This window comes from Taudactylus pleione, unplaced genomic scaffold, assembly GCF_031769625.1.
Source record: "Taudactylus pleione unplaced genomic scaffold, aTauple2 ptg000201l, whole genome shotgun sequence".
In the NCBI taxonomy this organism is placed as follows: domain Eukaryota; kingdom Metazoa; phylum Chordata; class Amphibia; order Anura; family Myobatrachidae; genus Taudactylus; species Taudactylus pleione.
Genome location: NW_028284603.1, coordinates 59,235,297 through 59,254,431, shown reverse-complemented (window position 1 = coordinate 59,254,431; position 19,135 = coordinate 59,235,297). Strand labels below are relative to the sequence as shown.

The following is a 19,135-nucleotide window of genomic DNA, read 5'->3' as shown; positions in this document are numbered from 1 at the left end:
TCCAGGGCATTCCCCCTCGCAGGCAGTGGGCCTCCTCACTGATCTCAATATTAAAACGGTACAGCAGACCGAGATTCTGCTGAGGATGGACGCCAATCTGCTACGGGTAGCGGACGCCCTGGAGCAAAGTGCTGCGGCCAACGTGACCATTGCTAAGGCCCTTGCGGAAAATACTGGGGCCAACGTGCGAATAGCAAATGCCCTGGAGCAGCTCGTTCGCCAGCACATGTTGGAGCCGGCCTCCCTTCCTGCCGAAACATCAGGACCCTCCACCTCTGGCACAACAACAGCCATCCCTCCAAATGTGCCTAGCCCTATGCCTAGTCCAGAGGCCACAACATCTGCCTCTGGCCAGGCCAGCAGAAGGACATCCCGGACCCGTTCAGGCTCCCTCCCTACCCCGGCCAAAAGGCGATGACAGCACTGGCTAATTTTCCCACAATCCTTCTCAGTGTTTGCCCCATATTCCTTAATGCCCAAAACCTCCCTCTCCTTTCTTGTGAATTTTTTATTCATTGTGTTTGTTTGTGGATTTCAAATGCCACTTACTTTGTTTGTGTGTTTCTAAAATCATTTGTTATTTGTTTTTACGTTAGTAAAGTTTTTATTATTTCCCAAAAAATTAAAAAAAAATAAATAAAAATAAAATAATGTTGAAAATCTGCACAATTTTATTGTTAATTTATTCAAAAACTGGTTAAAAGGTAATCCCGCAAACAACATTACAAACAATACAACGTAAATCTAAACATTATTTTTGAATAAAAAAACCAAGGGTTAAAAACAATTTATGAGTTTTAATTAACACTTAGCAAAAAACAAAAGGGCCGTAAAAAATTTAGAAAAACAGCAAACATGCGTACAATATTGTTGCCCTAAAAAAAGAAGAAAACAAATTTGGCAAAAACACGCAAATGTAAAATAAATTTGAAAGCTAATTGATTGTCTAACCCAGAAATTAGCAGCTGAGTAGTTCACCTGCGTACGGTTTTTTGCTACAAAAAAAGGCTATTGGCTAAACACCTTACAAGCATTTTTGCAATTCAAAACTGATTATTTTTGAGGCCTCAATTGATAAATCAGAAAACCATCGATGAGCCTCGGGAAGAACGAGGAGACCATCGTCATTGCGGTAGAGAATACCAGACCACAAGCTGAGCGAGCAGTTTTAATGGAAAGTGGATCAAACAGTGACGTAACACTTGTTCCGTTCACATTGGCCGTTCGATTCAGATAATTTATGTACGCCCAAAAAACACCTTGACATGTCTGCGTTTTCCCATGTCCACCCCCGTCACCGCCCCAAAACGGACAGTTCTGTCAATCACATTTGACATGTCACTTCCTGTTCGCTATTCGACGAACGACTGAAAAAATTATCGCAATCAGCCGTACGCACATGCGCACTGTTACACCGACGCATGCGTGGTTTAACAACATCGGATGACTACGAGCGTACGACCGCTTACGAGCAGCTCTGAATGAGGGCCATACTCCCTAAATAAAACTGGAAGTGGTAATTACCACAGATGCCACGCATAATCCAGTTGGAAGTCCACTTGTTTAAATAAGAATCACCTACTCAAATAAGCGGGCATTATAAGGCACATTATGGCCCTCATTCAGAGCCGCATGTTAACAACAGTACGCTCGTTGCGTTCCGATGTTGACTAACCGCGCATGCGTCGGTGTTACACTGCGCATGTGCGTACGGCAGATTGCGAGTTTTTTTTCTCTCGTTCCTAAAATAGCGTACAGGAAGTGACATGTCAAATGTGATTGACAGAACAGGGCGTTTTTGGGTGTTGACGGGGGTGGAGATGAAAAAACGCAGGCGTGGCGAGGCGTTTTTGGGGCGTACATACATTAGCAGATGCGAACGTCAAATGTGTTCGGACCGTCTCATACGTCACTGGAACATCCGCTTTCCCTTCAAAATGCTCGCACAGCTTAGGGTCAGGATTACTCGACCACATTGGCGATGGCCTTCTCCTCCGTCCCGGGACTCAAGGATGGTGCTGCGATTAATCGCGGCTGGTCAGTAAAGTAATTAGTGTTGGATTGAAAACCGGCTTGGTATGTGTTTGGAAAGCAGTTTATTGGGATAGCACAAAAGCGTACGCAGGTGGAAATCAGAGCTGCTAATGTCATGATTACACAATCAATTAGCGTACATTTTTGGTGTTTTATTTTGGCCACAATTTGTTGGTTATGGCCTATTGTAACAATAATGTCATCATGTTTTAATTAGCTCCCCTTTTTTTTGGTTTACTGTGGAATTTGCATCGCTATGTGATTTTTTAAACGTTCCTTAAAGAGGCCTTTTTTTTTTTTTAAGAGGGTCAGTTTTTGCCTTTAGGGCCAGGATTAAATGTAACCCATTTGTACAATAATGTCACAATACAATGTCAGTTTTTTGTTTTAAATTTATTGTTTAAACACAAACAAATTGGCCTAATATTTTGTTGCCTTTTTTTTGTGGCAAAGATATTTGTAAAAAAAAAAAAAAAAGCCATAACTGGTAACATAAACGTAAATACCAAATTTAAAAAAATTTCACAAGAAAGGAGAGGGAAGTTTTGACCAGAAAGGAATATGAGCCAAGCACAGAAGGAGTGTGGGAAAAGTCGCCATTGCTGTCACCGTTTTTTCGCCCGTTTGGCTGGGTGAGGGTGGGCGCCAGACCGGGTCCGGGATGCCATCGGGCTGGCCTGTCCAGAGGCAGATGTTGTGGCCTCTGGACTAGGCACAGGGCTAGGCACATTTGGAGGATTGGCTGATGTTGTGCCAGAGGTGGAGGATCCGGATGTTCCGGCAGGAAGGGAGGTCGGCTCCACCATGTGCTGGCGAACGAGCTGCTCCAGGGCATCGGCGATGCGGATGTTGGCCCTGGTATTTTACGCCAGGGCCTGAGCAATGGTCACGTTGGCCGCAGCATTTTGCTCCAGGGCCTCAGCCACCCGTATCAGACTGGCGTCCATCCTCTGCAGAATCTCCGTATGGAAATCCGATTTAAAATTGAGTTCTGTGAGGAGGCCCACTGCCTGCGAGGGGTCACGCCCTGGACTGGCTTCTGCAGGGTCCTCAGCCGGATGTACTGGTTCCTCCCCTGCAGAGCCAGCAGAAATTCTGCGGCCAAGGCTCCCCTCTGGAGCAGACTCATCCGCCTCTGTCTCTGTTAGGAAAAATGCGAAAAGACTCACATTAGAATCTACATATTGGCACAATAGCATTTCAGAGTTGGTGACATCACAAGACTTACCTTGGCCAACATGAGGAGCCGCAAAGTCTGGCATGTCCGTATCCATGGTGGACACGCCAAACACCTCCACAGCCTGCACACACCCCTGTGCCAGCTCTTCTAAGTCTGTCAACTCCAATGACACAGGGGTGGGACCCCCACCTGTCCCCCTTGCATGCCTAGCCCTGTCGGCAAGTTTTTGCTTGAGACGATATTTGAAGTCTGCCCATCTGTGGAATGAAATTGGAACCATTATCCTTTTTTTTACAATGGGGTTTGTTTATAGGATGGGAAAGTGTTTACTTACCGCCGTTTGACATCCCGGGCTAGACGGACATAATCACCCACCCTATTGACAGCAACGGCGACCTCCTCCCACATTCTCCACTTCTGGCTTTGGCTCATATTCCTGGCTGCCTGGGGCAGGATGTCAACGCACTTCTGGATCAAAACCTCCATCTCCTTGCTTGTGAAATGTGGCTGCCTTTTTTTTTTGGCAGCTTTGGCGGGTTGACTGGGGCCAGCAGTCTCTTCCATGTCATCCTCCTCACCTATTTGGGTAAATATGCAGATTTAGCCACTTCACAACTTGCACAATATTATGTTTTAAAAGAATCATTGAGACAAAATGCATGAAGGCCTTACCGCCGGAATTTTGGCCATTGTTTCCCTGGTCTGAAGCCATGTCTCTGCTTCCAGAATGAAATCAACCAGAAATTAAATGTGATTTTGTGACGTATTTATACATGCGTCCTTAGTTTGCGGCCGCATCATTGATTGTGCGTCCCTATGATTCATCCTTAATTTGTGCGGGAAAATAAACACTATTTATGGCTTGGTGTGTGTGGAGTCGAGGTTGCGTTGTTGGATTGTTGGCGGTTAAGTTGGTTGGATTTGGTTGTTTGCGGTTGGAGGATTTGGCGGTGTTTGTATTTTTTTTGTTTTGCTACAGTTGTTTTGGTTTTCCGTTCGCATTTTTTTGGTTTATTTTTTGCCATCGTTTCCTGATTTGGTAAGTTTTGTGCAGTCTAATTTGTGGCCAATTGGTGTCTACTTCTGGTTTTTTGTTTTATTTTTTTTTTTTTACACTAATTTCATCTATTTTAGTTTGTTTTGGCTTTCGGACCCAAAGACCTTTTTGTTGGAAATCTTATATATTCGATTTTGGTAAGTCCATTATTTTTCTTGCATTTGCGAACTAATTAACGCATTTTTGACTGTTGGTGTAGTGACTTGCATTTGCGAACTAATTAACGCATTTTTGACTGTTGGTGTAGTGACTTGCATTTGCGAACTAATTAACGCATTTTTGACTGTTGGTGTAGTGACTTGCATTTGCGAACTAATTAACGCATTTTTCGAGGCTTATTCATCATGTAAACCAGTTTTGCTTTTCCCTTTTCCATTTTTGGGGTCCATTTGACCCCTATTTGACGTACGGTGTGCAATGTCGTTTTCATCGATGGCCAAATGTGTGTTTCGCCTATTTTATGTGTTGGCTTGCACCAATTTGACAAACATAAAATCACCCTCTAAATTTTTGATGTCTCATTTTTGGCTTTTTTACAGTTTATACGTATCATGACAATACCCCGGCATGTAAGCAGCTATGGATGGTATCATAAAGCTAAGTTGTTTTATGTTACTTTTGGGGTGGCTCAAAAGCCTTACATTGTAAACTTTGAATTTCAGGTAGATCTGGGGCGAATTGTTCTGGCCCTGCTCCCGGAAGACGACCAACCTCAAACTCGTCCCAGGCGTAGGCATCGTAGGCATGCAAGGCCCCAGATATTTCGAACACGTGTCACCCTTTTTGGAATGCCCGATGATGAGGTTTTAAGACGCTACCGTCTACCTCCCAAAATCATCATAGACACTCTCTCATTAATAGAAAGTGATCTTGAGCGGCAAATTGACAGTCCAACAGCAATACCACCACTGACGCAATTTATGGCGGTGTTACATTTCTGTGCCTCAGGATCGTTTCAAACAACGGTGGGAATAGTGGCGGGCATCTCCCAATCCTCCTTTTCCCGGATCCTGAGGGCAGTGATGGAGGCACTTTTCAAGCACCTCCATCATTTTATTAAAATGCCTTTGGATATGGGTGCCCTTAGTGTGGCCAAGGCCAATTTTTACCAAATAGCTGGCTTCCCACACATCATAGGGGTTGTGGATGGTACTCACATACCACTTCAGCCTCCAGCACGGCTGGAGGCAATATTTAGAAACCGTAAACACTATCACTCCCTGAATGTAATGGTGGTATGTGATGCCTCCCTCCAGATCCTGTCCCTGAATGCTAAATTACCAGGAAGTGCTCATGACTCCTTCGTCATCCGGCAATCAGGGATATGGCAGAAATTAACCAACCTACAAGCTGGTGATGCGTGGCTTCTGGGTAAGTGGAGACCTTTAGTACATAACAATGTTAAGCTTGATACACAGTGTTCCTGATGTTGTCTATTTTTTTTCACAGGAGACAGTGGATACCCTTGCATGTCCTGGCTGCTCACTCCTTATTTGGCTCCCACACCAGGGCCACAAAGTGCGTATAATTCCGCATTTACAGCCACCAGGCAAGTGGTGGAGCGCTGTATCGGCCTTTTAAAAGGCCGATTCAGATGCCTCCACCGCTCTGGTGGCGAGCTCATGTATGTGCCGGATATGGTGTCTAAAATTGTGGTCCTGTGTGGGATATTTCACAACATTGCCATAAGGAGTGGTGTCCCAATGCAGCCAGAGGATGCCTTACCTGAGGATGGCCCCCCCGAGGTTGGTCGGAGGTCAGTATGTGGGGGGGCCATACGCGATGATGTGGTGGCCAGATTTTTTAGGTAAGTTGTAACAAAACTACAGTGTTTATACCTAATGTGTTTGTGTTTGTTTGCGAACATCTAATTTTGTGTTTTTTTTCTCACCATCTTCTGTTTGTTCACATAATCTTTGGCACTCCAACGCTCACTACTTCCTGCTACCCTTACCAAACCTGGATCTGGTCCTTTTGGGCATATATTCTGGAACCCATATTGCAACGCCATGTTTGTGGAATCATGTTGGCATGGTCCTTCGTCAACCAGTTCTTGATTTTTTGTTTTTATTTAATTATTTCTTGGTATGTGTTGTATTTGAATTTATCACTGTGTTCTTTTTTTGGGAGTGACCACTTTGTTTTCTCTGTTATGTTGTGAATAAATGTTTGGAGAGTGAAATGGTCTTTCTTTTTTGGGACGTTAACAGCAAGTGTAACCAGGTTAACACAAGTTACATTTGACTAAGGGGTAATCCAGTACTGACGCCAGTTGAGCTAAACTGAAATATGTTTTCAGCTTCCCAACCCACACCAAAAGGAAGCCTGGCCCAACCTTGGGATTTGTAAGATTGGCCTAAGCAGCTTGCGCACCAACTAGGAACCTGTAAAATGTAGAAATATGTAATTGACACTACACCCAAAAAGGGAAATGACATTGTTACTGTTATGTGTTTCTTGTGTCTGTTTGACATACAAAGACAAAACACAATCTAACTTTTAAAAAAGGGAAATCCTTGCAGGAACAGTCTACTTATGTCATGCTAAACTATCTTGGTTTTGGATTTAAAAAATGAGCCAGAACGTATATTTGTCTGAAAAAATTTATTTTGAAAAGTTAACAAAAATAAAAAAACTACTGGGGAAGGAGGCCAGACAGCCGGTCGAGGGCCACAAGAATGCCAATTACATGTTGGCGCATCTGGCCAACACAATCCGCCACCTCTTGCCGACGCCTCTGTTCCTCTGTGGGTGAGAAAAGTGTGTGGGTTAATACAACAATAGGGAATCCACATTAAAAAAACAAAAACACAACGAAATCACTCCTAAACCTAAAAAAAAAAAAGGGGGTGCTGCCAAAAATACAAGGCCTATGTACAAATTCCCACAGGTGTGATATGTGTATGTTGAAATCACCAGGAAGAGGTAAAGGCAAACTGCAAAATCACCAAAAGTCAAGCCACAAAAACACGAAGAAAGGCACGACACATGATTACATACAAACAGTTTGTGCTTTAAAAAAAAACAAAATAAAAACATACCGGGAGCCAAAACGGGAGCTCCGGAAATGCCTCCATGATCCTCCTCGGAGGAGCCGTCATTCCCCAAAGAATGGGGAGGAGTTATGATGGACTCCGGGGAGGGGGTAATTGGAAGAGGGGTGGGTGGAGGAGAGGGGGAAGTGGGAAGGAGGCCCGACATTTCCGGGAGAGGGTCTGGGAAGGATGGGGAGGAGTGGGGAATAGGGGAAAGATTTGGGGTGGAGTGTTGGCTGGGGGTTGGGGATAGTGGCCGGGAACGCCGTCTGGACGGACGGTGACGGCGGAGTCTTGGCTGTCCCCCTAAAATATGTCAAAGAAATTGCGGTTAGTTTATGGACAAATCCGGGGACCAAAACTAAAAAAAAAAAAACCCCCAAAAATAAGCCAAATAGGAGTAGAATGAATAAATCAGAAATAGAGGGAAAACATGCACAAGCAGATATGAGTACAAATAATAAATAGGACAGACAGGAAAACATGCACACGCAGATATGAGTACAAATAATAAATAGGACAGACAGGAAAACATGCACACGCAGATATGAGTACAAATAATAAATAGGACAGACAGGAAAACATGCACACGCAGATATGAGTACAAATAATAAATAGGACAGACAGGAAAACATGCACACGCAGATATGAGTACAAATAATAAATAGGACAGACAGGAAAACATGCACACGCAGATATGAGTCCAAATAATAAATAGGACAGACAGGAAAACATGCACACGCAGATATGAGTACAAATAATAAATAGGACAGACAGGAAAACATGCACACGCAGTTTGCCCCACAAACACAAACATTAAAACCACAATACATAACACTTACTTTCCTCGATCTGCATGCGAAAGCATGCCAGCAAGCGGGGCGTTCGCCGTTGCAGGTCGGACCACCTGCGCTCCAGCTGCCCGATGTTGCGGCGTGAGCCGAAGGACCGCAGGCGGGACCGTGCCTCCGCATACGCGGAGCGCTTCTGCCGGTTGGTGATGGGTTGAGGTTGGCTGGTGATCCGGCGATCCATGACCTCCGTAAGCACCAGCAGCTCGCGCCTGGTGAATGCGGAGGCTCTCATGATGGCAATGGTGTTTTTCTTAAAAATCATTTTTGATAAAGTGTGTAAAAATTTACTGATTGGCTAATGTATTTTGGAAATTAACAGGAGCAATTTTATTGGTTAGTGTATGAGTCATGTGTTCGACAGGGCCAGAAATCTCTGGAGAGTTATGATAGGCTTGATGCAGTGACATGCGTAAGCAAATTTAAATAAAGAAATGAACCCAGGGAAATATGCGGGGATCCACAGCAATAGAACAATTGTTTAATTGTGGTTCACATGTTTTTTGAACAATAAAAGCGAATGTTTCATCCGTACGTATTCTGCGGGTAAACACAAACACGGACAAGAGTAAAGTTTCTTGCATTGTGTTGAAAAAAAACAAACAATTAAGCTAATTGATACATTGATTGGCATGATACGATTGATGGAGGTAGGCAGAATAAAGGAGCAGGTAATCGACATCTGACAAGGCCACTTCCTGTTTATACTTGTGCGTGCGTTCCTTTCAAGCCATTTCGGGGATGTACGCTCGCTATTTCGTACGCTCGTTAGTTAGAGGAGGGGTCGTCAGAGTTTAGGGAGGAATTTTAGATGCGAACGAAAATACGAGCGAGCCATTGAATTTAAATATTTTTGTACGTACGCCTAACGTACGTGCGCCCGCTTGCGAGTGGCTCTGAATGAGGGCCTATATCTGTATATTCAAGTGATCCAACCTCCTGGTTACAGTACATACAGTACTCTGCAAAATAAAGAAATCCATATGCATCTTAGGAGCAATACCATCCTCCTTACCGTCTTACCAAGGAAATAATACAAGACTAGTACCAAGCATACATAGGTGCGATCACAGTGTGCACACCATTTTTAATTACACATTTCAGATCTTTATACACTTTCTATCAATTTTAGCTTCAATGCACTGAATTTTATAACTCTAATGTTTATCAACAAAAACTAATAAAAGTTAAATTTTATAACTGTGTGCACCACAACAAGACAATTCTCTTGTCTTTCTTGTATATAGATTAAACTTTTCAATTATCATTGGTTGCACCCCCTATCAATAATGAACTTAATAATTTTATAGGGGTCTTACACTCTTACTACTACTTGTTCTCTAAGATTTCCAGTGTGGTTGGTTCAAACAATTAAACACCTGATTGCCATTACGGTACCTGGATCCGAATTTGTGTGTCCATCTGCTATAGCATCAACTTCCTCGGCTGGTTCTACCTAGTGCTGATTATTGGAAAATAGGGGTCCACAAGCCATTCCAACCCCTCCCTGTAGTTTTCAATACTATAACATGCTCAGAGGCCCGGGCCTGGTTAATATTTTGCGGTGGGGACATCGCCATTTAAAAAAAAATTATACTTTTAAAGCATTTTAAAAAACAAAGCCCGCACAGTTCATAGTGGTTGGTGCAGTGCTTCACACCAACTACTCTGCCAGAGGTGGGTCTATTATTTGGGCGGGTTTGCCGTCATATTTGTGGCGAGTTCTAAACCTGCCGCATAATATATCTTCTATTCTTCTAACTAAAAAGCATTGATACTTAGCCAATGTTCTATTGCAGGGTTTTCAACCTTTAAGACACTGTGGGCCACATTAAATAATTAAACGAAGCTCGAGGGCCACTAAGCTATACTGCGGTATTTAGACTCTGCTCCTCACACAATTATGTCCAAGAACGGCCCCCCTCCTCCCACAATTATAATTATGCCCCATAACTGTCCCTCCTCCTCCATTAATTATGTCAGATAGTTGCTCCCATCCTCAAACAATTATGTCCCATAACTTGCCCCCCTCTGCAGTGCCCCCAGTATTGCCCCTTATACAGTGCCCCCAGTAGTTGTCCCCCCTATACAGTGGCCCCAGTAGTGGTCCCCATTAGGCAGTGCCCCCAGTAGTAGTCTTCCCTATTCAGTGCCCCCAGTAGTGGTCCCCCCTATGCAGTGCTCCTAGTAGTGCCTCTTATATAGTGCCCCCAGTAGTAGTCCACTCTATGTAGTGCCTTTTATACAGTGCCCCTAGTAGTCCCCCCCATGCAGTGCCCTTAGTCCCTTATATATTTCCCCCAGTAGTGGTCCTCTCTACGCAGTGCCCCCACGACTATACTGTGCCCCTTACATATATAGGACAAAGACACACACAAAAAAACCCCACTCATATGAATCCCTGTGCCTGCCGCTGTCCGCTCCTCCGTCCTCCCGGCCCACTCTGCACTATGGGAGACGTTTCTCTCATCACCCACTCTGGGAGCATGAGTGAGCTCCAGCCCGGCTACAGGCGTGGGTGCAGCAGCCAATGAGAGTCTGTCTGACTCTCATTGGCTGCTAAAACAAACACACCGCCAGTGTTTGTTTCTGTCGGCGGATTATGGGGAACAGCTCCACAGGCTGAAGACCCCTGTTTTATTGTGTTCTAATCAGTGGTTAAAGTGGGAGTATGTAAATATCAGGAGGGCTTTACTTAGGCAGACCCAAATCCTAAGCCCCCTAATATTTCCAGGCCCCCACTTCCTCTCCTCACAGCACAACTCCCGCCACACCTCACAGCAAACCTTACAGCACATCGCCTTTCCCAACACACCTCAACACACTGCACCGGTGACCGCTGTCTTCCCTTCACTCCTCAGCGCCATTTTGAATTTGGCACCAGGCGCCTGTAAATGACATCTCGCGGATCGGCAGCCAATTAGAGGGAGCCACCCCTAAGTGGCTGCTGGTCTGCGAGTTGTGATTGGCTCACGGACAGCGCCAATTACAATATGCCACCGGTCCCCGCTTATTGGCCGCTGGTCTGCAAGCCAAGTTTGGCTCGTGGCTGCCATCAAATTCAATATGCCGTCGGGTGCTGCTGATTGGCTGCCGGTCCGCGTGCCAAAATTAAACAGACAGCAGCTTGTTAACTGGCGCTGAGACAGTGCTGAAGTGAAGTGCCGGTATGACATACCCTTTAATACCTGCACACTTACCCTTTATACCGGCACACTTCGAGCACTGGTTCTAATGTCTGCATTTTCGGCGGATTCCCGTCAGATTTGACTTAAGTAAATCAGCGGATTCCATACGCTTCAGGAAGCCACAAAAAAAATTATCATTTGAATTGCAAAGCGGAAAACAACAGGTATTTGTATTTAATTTAATTTCTGTACTTATTTCCATTTCATATTGAAAATTTGCCAAAAGCATTTATTAATAATGGGACGTAGCCAGGAAGCCAGCGGTCGAAATGCCGGCCGCCGGCTTCCCGACAGTAAAAGCCCGGCATGGTATTAATGATAGGCGTCTAAATACCAATGCCTATCGTGAGCCCCAAGGCCGTAACTAGGGTGGCTCTGTGTACATAATAATAATGTATGGACAGGGCCGGCTCCAGCGGTCCAAGCACCCTGTGCCGTCCCGGTAAGCTGCGCCCTGAAATCGCCCGCGGCTTCTCCACGCGCCACTTGAGGGTGTGGCCTATGGTAATTAGACCACGCCCCCTAAGTGGCGTTATTTAGAGGCGTGCCCGCATGGCACGCCTCCAGATAACATCAGGCTGGGGGTAAAACCCAGCCCTCCGTCACTGGCTGGGCTTCCCCCATGCTCGCAGCATCCATTCACACTCCTGGGGTCCGGTACCGCTGCACACCTGCAGCAGTAGGGGTCCCCAACCTCATGATTTGACCACCCACGGGACAGTACTGTCCCGCTGAAATTGGGATGCTGGGGAAGGGTGCGCCCTCTATGGGTGGCGCCCATGTGCGACCGCACAGGTCGAACACCCCTAGAGCCGGCACTGTGTATGGAAGTATTATGTACAGAAGCGCAAGTGTGTACACACCTATACATCAAGAGATATGGTTTTATTTGTGGGATAAGTAACAGAGAGATGGCGATAAGTACGAGAAAAATGAAGTCACTTGTAGAAGGTGTACTTACTTTATGACTGGATGGCATTGCTGATTTTTCTATTCCTTTACACAGTGTTTTAAGGGAAAGATTAAAAAATATTTAGCTTAAAGCATGAAGGCCAGTTGTTAATGCTTCAATAAAAATAAAGTGATTCCTGTGTATTGTACACGTAATGACATGTAAATAAACCAAGAAATTGTTAGTCAGTCACTTGCTGCTATTATCACACTGCCTTCAGGAATGTTGCTGTATATTACATATTGACTGTCAGTGTCAGTGTCATCTATAAGACCGCCTCTTCTGTGTGTCAGAGGGGCGGAACCTTGTCTCTTCCGGAACTAATGTTACTTTGTCCTAAGTAGCAACCGAGACCAGCTGCCCTGCACACACAGAGGTGTCAAATACAACTTGCTGGTGTGAAAGACGTACAGTGGGTGAGTAATGAGGGTGTTTTGGTGTGGGTGGTTAGTGGTTAGTGGTTAAGGTTCTCACTGCAGCCTGCTAGTCATTGAGTAACCTGGTAACTGCTGATATGTCACAGCCTTACAGGAATCTATGCATACAGCTTTTCATGTAAATAAGTTATGTGCAGGGAAATTTCTAGAAAGACAAACTAAATGGTGTTATTAATCTATATGGTGTTAATCTATACACATTGATATAAACGTGAGCATAATAATGTATATACACACACACAGTTTATTTTATGTGTATGATTAGTAATTAACACATGGAGGCAGTCAAGTTGTTTAATAAGTTATTTTCCAGAGCTGTGAGGTGCAATACATAATGCTTCAATATTACAATTTATTTACTATGTAACATTTGGTGCCTATAGTTATTGGGCCTTGAACTGCAATATTCATGTATAGCAGGTAATAATCTCCCTAAGGACTCTGATTATTTGCTCTAGTTTAAATATCAGATGAACACCAACACCTTCAAAAATAATAGTAATGAAGGTTTCTATATATTTATACACACACACTTTATACCCCCACAGTGTGTGTGTATATAATATACAGTGTGTTAGTAATATATTAAAGAGTCTTTATTTTCAGGACAAAATCATGTTTTCATTTGTTTTGCTTGAATTGATTTCCAGTTTCTTAAATATATAACAATAAAAATGGTTTTCATGTGCAATAGGGTGATGACACTGGTTACCATTGTAGCCTCACAGTACTAGGGCTATGGCTCAGATAACCGTCGGGAAGCCAGGCTTGTATTTTCTACCCAAACTGGTTTTGCCTTTAAAAAAAAAAAAAAAAGATGCTTTAAATTCTGCAGCAAAATCACAGAAGAATCCGCACTTTGTGCATATTACATTTGGCTTAAAGCAAGTTTTGTACACTTTAGGACAACTATTTGTTTTTCTACTTCAGGGTCCATAGGGTATCCACAGGATACCTTGGGGTATAGGTGATGACGTCAGGCATCAGACACCATAGAGTTAAGTTTTCAGCCTCCCAGGATGCACTAGGGTCCCCCTCCTATACCCCGCCCCCGAGCCAAGGCATCTCAGTTTAGTTTGGTGCCCGGCCGGAGTCGGATGCACCTGTTAGAGGGGGCCATGAAGAGCCCCTGAAGTTTTTCAACAATGCAGCTGTGGCTGCACATCTGGAAGTACAGCATGGACAGTCAGTCCTGACGTCCATGCTGTCTTCCCTACACCCCCGCCGGCACCAGAACGCCGGTAATGATCCGGGGATGCTGGTAGGCATCTGGGCTCACAGCTAGGACCGCAGCAGAGCGGAAGCGCTGCGGCGTCCCAGGGGTTAAATGCATGCCAGGGGAGCGCGCCTTCCCTGTCTCACAGCCAGCGCCTCCCCCGCTACACACAGCCCTCTCTGCACACGCCGACTGGCCCTGTGGCAGCGCTCCTCCCCCAGGCCAGCCTCCTCTATGCTCCTCGGTGGCCATCTTCTAGAACGCATGGTGAACACTGCTGGAAGTCTAGACGGAGGCATCGTGGTCTGGGTCCCCCTGCATACCTCTCCTCCGCTGTGGTCAGGTCTGTGTATGCAGCGCTGTGTCCTACCAGACTCTGTGTCTGTGTAGTTGATTTATCAGCGCTGTTAGTGCAGGAATTGATTTTCTTTGCATTGTATGTGACTGTGCTAGCGCTGCTGCCTGTACTTTTTACTTTCTAACTGTCAGCCTTATTACTGTCCCTGCTCTTTCTGCTAAAGCCCTTGCGGTGCGGTGCTGCAGGGTGGTCTCTCACTATACAAAAAAGTATTGGTGAAGAGGGGTCACATACTTTCCACCATCATGTCTGAAAGTGACTTTCCTCTCCGGCTTCAGTGTACTACGTGTAAAGTACCTATAGCGGAGGGGGAGGGTAGCGCGGAGGGTTTATGCCGGCAGTGTTTTTTATTGGCGCAGCCAATTACGGTCACAGCATCTGTACAGGAGCCGCCCTGGGCTTGTTTCGCTCAGGCGCTTACAACCTTGGTGGGCCTGTTAGCTCCGCAGCCTGCGTTCTCACATATGAGATTGTCCCAGCAATCAGTGGTGTCGTCACCCATGCAGGGTTTCCCGAGGCAATTGATGGTACCCCGCAGTCTCCCTATTTCCCCTCTCCCGGTATCTCAGGAGCCGGCGTGGGTTAATTCCCTGACTAGTTCTGTACAGCACTTGTCGGATGTGTTACAAGGGGAGTCTGTGTTGCGGCCACATAAGAGGCCGGTGGCGTCTCTGTCTGCTCCTTATGAGGATGACGAAGTGACGTCTGATGATGGGGAGATTCTGGAACTTTCCGACCAGGAACCTCTCCGTACTAAGGAGGCGGACGCTAAGTCCAAGGTATATATTCCTGGACTTATTCGGGCAGTCTGCACCGCTTTGGTAATTGAGGACGAAGTTCCTCCGGCACCTAAATCCAAATATACCTTTTTTAAGGATGTTAGGGGTGACGCCACAGTCTTTCCTCTTTCGGGTCAGTTGGTGGACCATTTAGAGGAGGCGTGGAAACAGCCTGGCAAACGATACCAGCCGCAGAGGCGTTTGGCGGTGGCTTATCCATTCGCGGATAATTATTTTTCTAAGTGGGAATCCCCTCCACAGGTGGATTCTCATGTGACACGCCTCGTCCGGAGTGCCACTTTACCTATGCCATCCATGTCCTCCCTTAAGGATGCTACGGACCGCAAGGTGGAGATCTGCCTAAAGTCAGTTTATTCCCTTGCGCGGGGGGGGGGGGGGGCAGCGCGGCCAGCTATGGCCATTTGCTGGGTTGCCAGAGCTATGGAGCGCTGGGCGGATACGTTGGAGGCGTCCTTTGACTCAGACTGTTAGGTTGAACAGACGGAGTTGATCGGAAATCTCCGGGATTCGGCCACTTATATCAACGGCGTCTCGAATTTCTTCGGCAGCTGTAGCTGCTCGTCGCACATTGTGGTTGCGATCCTGGAAGGCGGACGCTGATTCCAAAAAGGGTTTGGAAGCGTTGCCTTTTAACGGAGAAGTTCTCTTTGGTCCGGACCTCAACAAAATTGTAGCCACGCTGGCGGCAGCCAAATCGGCATGTCTCCCGTCTGCTGCAGTTCCTTCCGGTTCAGGTACGTCGTCCTTTCGGCCTTATAGGGCCCAGGGTAGGCCTAAAGCACAGTCCTTTCCCCGACAGGCTGGCCCCAAAAAATTGGCCAAGCCCCGGAAGCAGGCCTGGAGTACCAGACGTCCGGCCCCTAAGCCAGATGACAAGCCTGCGGCCTGACGGTCCGGGCCTCCCTTTGGGGGATCCCAAGGTGGGAGGCCGCCTACTGCAGTTCGCCCGGTGTTGGTCGGTCACCACGACAGACACTTGGGTTCTCGAGGTGGTCTCACACGGGTATGCCCTCTCCTTCCAGCACAGACCCCTGTCTCGATTCTTCACCACGGGTCTGCCATCAGACCGGAACAAAGCCGCGGAGCTGCGGAAGGTCTTGCACACTATGCTCCAGGCTGGAGTTATAGTGCCTGTTCCATTCTCCCAGAGGGGCCAGGGTTTCTATTCCAATCTCTTTTTGGTGCAGAAACCCAATGGGTCGTATCGTCCGATACTCAACCTCAAAGCTCTCAACAAGTCTTTGCGGGTGCCGAAGTTTCGGATGGAGACCCTACGGTCCATCATTCTGGCGCTGGAACCTGGGGACTACATGGTGTCATTGGACATACAGGACGCTTACCTGCATGTCCCTATTCTTTCGCGCCATCAGCGGTTCCTCAGGTTTGCAATGCGCAGCAACCACTTTCAGTTCCGGGCGTTACCTTTTGGCCTGGCGACAGCACCACGTGTTTTCACCAAGGTGATGGCGGTCATGGCGGCTTCCCTGCGGCTGCAGGGAGTCCGCATGTTGCCGTACTTGGACGACCTTCTCTTAGTGGCAGGATCTCCGGAGCTCCTTCTACGCCACTTGGACCTTACCATTGCGGTACTGCAACGGCACGGCTGGTTAATAAACTGGCAGAAGTCCACCCTGATCCCGTCTCAGCGGATTCTGCACCTCTGAGCCTTATTGGACTCCGGACAGCAAAGGATCTTTGTGACGGGGGAAAAGATCTCTGCCTTGCAGTTGTGGGTGCGCAGTTGTCTGCAGAGCCGCCGGGTGTCTCTACACTCGGCGATGAGGTTACTGGGTTCCATGGTGTCGGTTTTCGACATGGTGGAATATGCCCAGTTTCACTCCAGACCTCTGCAGCACCTGATCCTGTCCAAATGGAATGGACTGCCTCAGAGTCTAAAGTCCCAGACGATGGTGCTCACTCCGGAGGTTCGCCTGTCTCTTGCCTGGTGGTTGCAGACGACCCATCTCAACAAGGGTCGTCCGTTCTGGGTGGCGAATTGGGTCCTGATAACAACGGACGCCAGTCTTCGGGGCTGGGGAGCAGTCTCGGGTCCACACTTGTTCCAGGGCAGGTGGACAGAAACAGAGCTTCCAATAAACATCTTGGAACTCTGAGCGGTTTTCAATGCTCTCCAGCAGGCGCACCGGGTTCTCCAAGGTCACCCAGTGCAGGTCCAGTCGGACAACGCTACCACCGTGGCCTACATAAATCGGCAAGGAGGAACCCGAAGTCGGGCGGCTCTCGTAGAGGTGTCCCGAATCCTGGTATGGGCGGAGCACAATATTCCGGCCATATCAGCAGTCTTCATCCCGGGAGTGCTAAACTGGGAGGCAGACTTTCTCAGTCGCCAGGACGTTCATTCGGGGGAATGGTCTCTACACCCAGTCGTGTTTCAACTACTGGTGGACAGGTGGGGTCTTCCAGAGATCGACCTCATGGCGTCACGGCACAACAACAAGCTGCCGGTGTACGGGTCTCGCACAAGAGACGAAGAGGCGTCTCTGGTGGATGCTCTGTCCATCCAGTGGATGTTCCGGTTCGCTTATCTGTTTCCTCCGGTTTCCCTTCTTCCGCGAGTGATCCGGAAATTCAAACAGGAAGGAGGGACGCTCCTGTTGATAGCTCCCGCCTGGCCCAGACGGAACTGGTTCTCAGACCTGCAGGGTCTGTCCATGGATAGTCCTCTGCGGTTACCGCTACGACCGGACCTTCTGTCACAGGGTCCTTGTCTTCACCCGGACCTAACTCGGCTGTCTTTGACGGCGTGGCTGTTGAGACGGCCATGTTGAGGTCCAGGGGGTTTTCCAGCTCTGTAGTGCGAACCACGCTAAGAGCTCGGAAGCCGTCTTCCGCGAGAATATACCATCGCGTGTGGCATTCGTTCTTCCAGTGGTGTCGACCGAGAGGTTATGCACCGCTGGAGTTTCGTCTGTCTAGAGTGCTAGCCTTCCTACAAGCGGGACTAGACCATGGGCTTCGCCTTGCTTCTTTGAAGGTGCAGGTTTCTGCCCTGTCGGTCTGGTTTCATCGTAGGATTGCTACAATCCCTGATGTGCACACCTTTATGCAAGGTGTTCTGCGAATTCAGCCGCCTTTTGTTCCACCTGTGGCGCCTTGGGACTTGGCTGTGGTCCTGAGGGCTCTCCAGGGACCGCCGTTTGAACCACTGGGCTCAGTGGATTTTAAATGGCTAACAGCTAAGACTGTTTTCCTTCTGGCCATAGCTTCGGTCAGATGTGTTTCTGATTTAGGGGCTCTCTCTTGAAGACCCCCTTTCTTGATTTTTCATGGGAACAGGGCAGTGCTACGCACTCGTCCTGAATTTCTTCCCAAAGTTGTTTCCCAGTTTCATGTTAACGAGGAAATAGTTGTACCGGCTTTTAACTCACCTGGACTTTCAGTGGGTGAGGCCACTTTGGATGTTGTGCGGGCCTTGAGGACTTATGTTGACCGCACTTCTTCGTTTAGGAAGTCGGACGCCTTGTTTGTCCTCTATGGCTTCCGTAAAAAGGGTTGGCCTGCTTCAAAGCAAACTTTGGCAGCCTGGATCCGTATGGCGATTTCAGAAGCTTATCTTCATGAAGGCCTGCCGGTTCCTCCTTCTGTGAAGGCTCATTCCACTAGGTCTGTGAGTCCTTCCTGGGCAGCTGGACGTGGTGCCTCTGCAGTCCAGATCTGCAAGGCGGCTACGTGGTCCTCTGTCCATAAGTTTGTGAGGTATTACGCGTTTGACACCTTTGCCTCTCAGGATGCTTCCTTCGGGCGGCGGATTCTCCTTTCAGCACAGGAGCATCCCCACCCTTAAAGGATACTGCTTTGGGACATCCCCAAGGTATCCTGTGGATACCCTATGGACCCTGAAGTAGAAAATATGAGATATGGTAAGAACTTACCCTTGTTATCTCTATTTCTACGAAGTCCATAGGGTTCCACAGGACTCCCGCCCTGTCGCACCTGTGCTGCAGATGGGCTTTGCTCTGGTCACCGGTTTTTCCGTCTCCCTCTGGTGAGAATGTGATTCTTGTGT

At 47.2% G+C, this 19,135-nt stretch overlaps 1 protein-coding gene across 1 annotated transcript in view; it reads left to right on the top strand.

The window, feature by feature from the left end:
• The first annotated feature begins 12,612 nt into the window (after window positions 1–12,612).
• RMDN2 (regulator of microtubule dynamics 2) overlaps window positions 12,613–19,135 on the top strand; it is a 165,320-nt gene continuing 158,797 nt past the window's right edge. The window contains exon 1 of the mRNA XM_088477642.1: window positions 12,613–12,713. The gene's annotated coding sequence lies outside the window, so the exon portion shown is untranslated. The remainder of the gene's footprint in view (window positions 12,714–19,135) is intronic.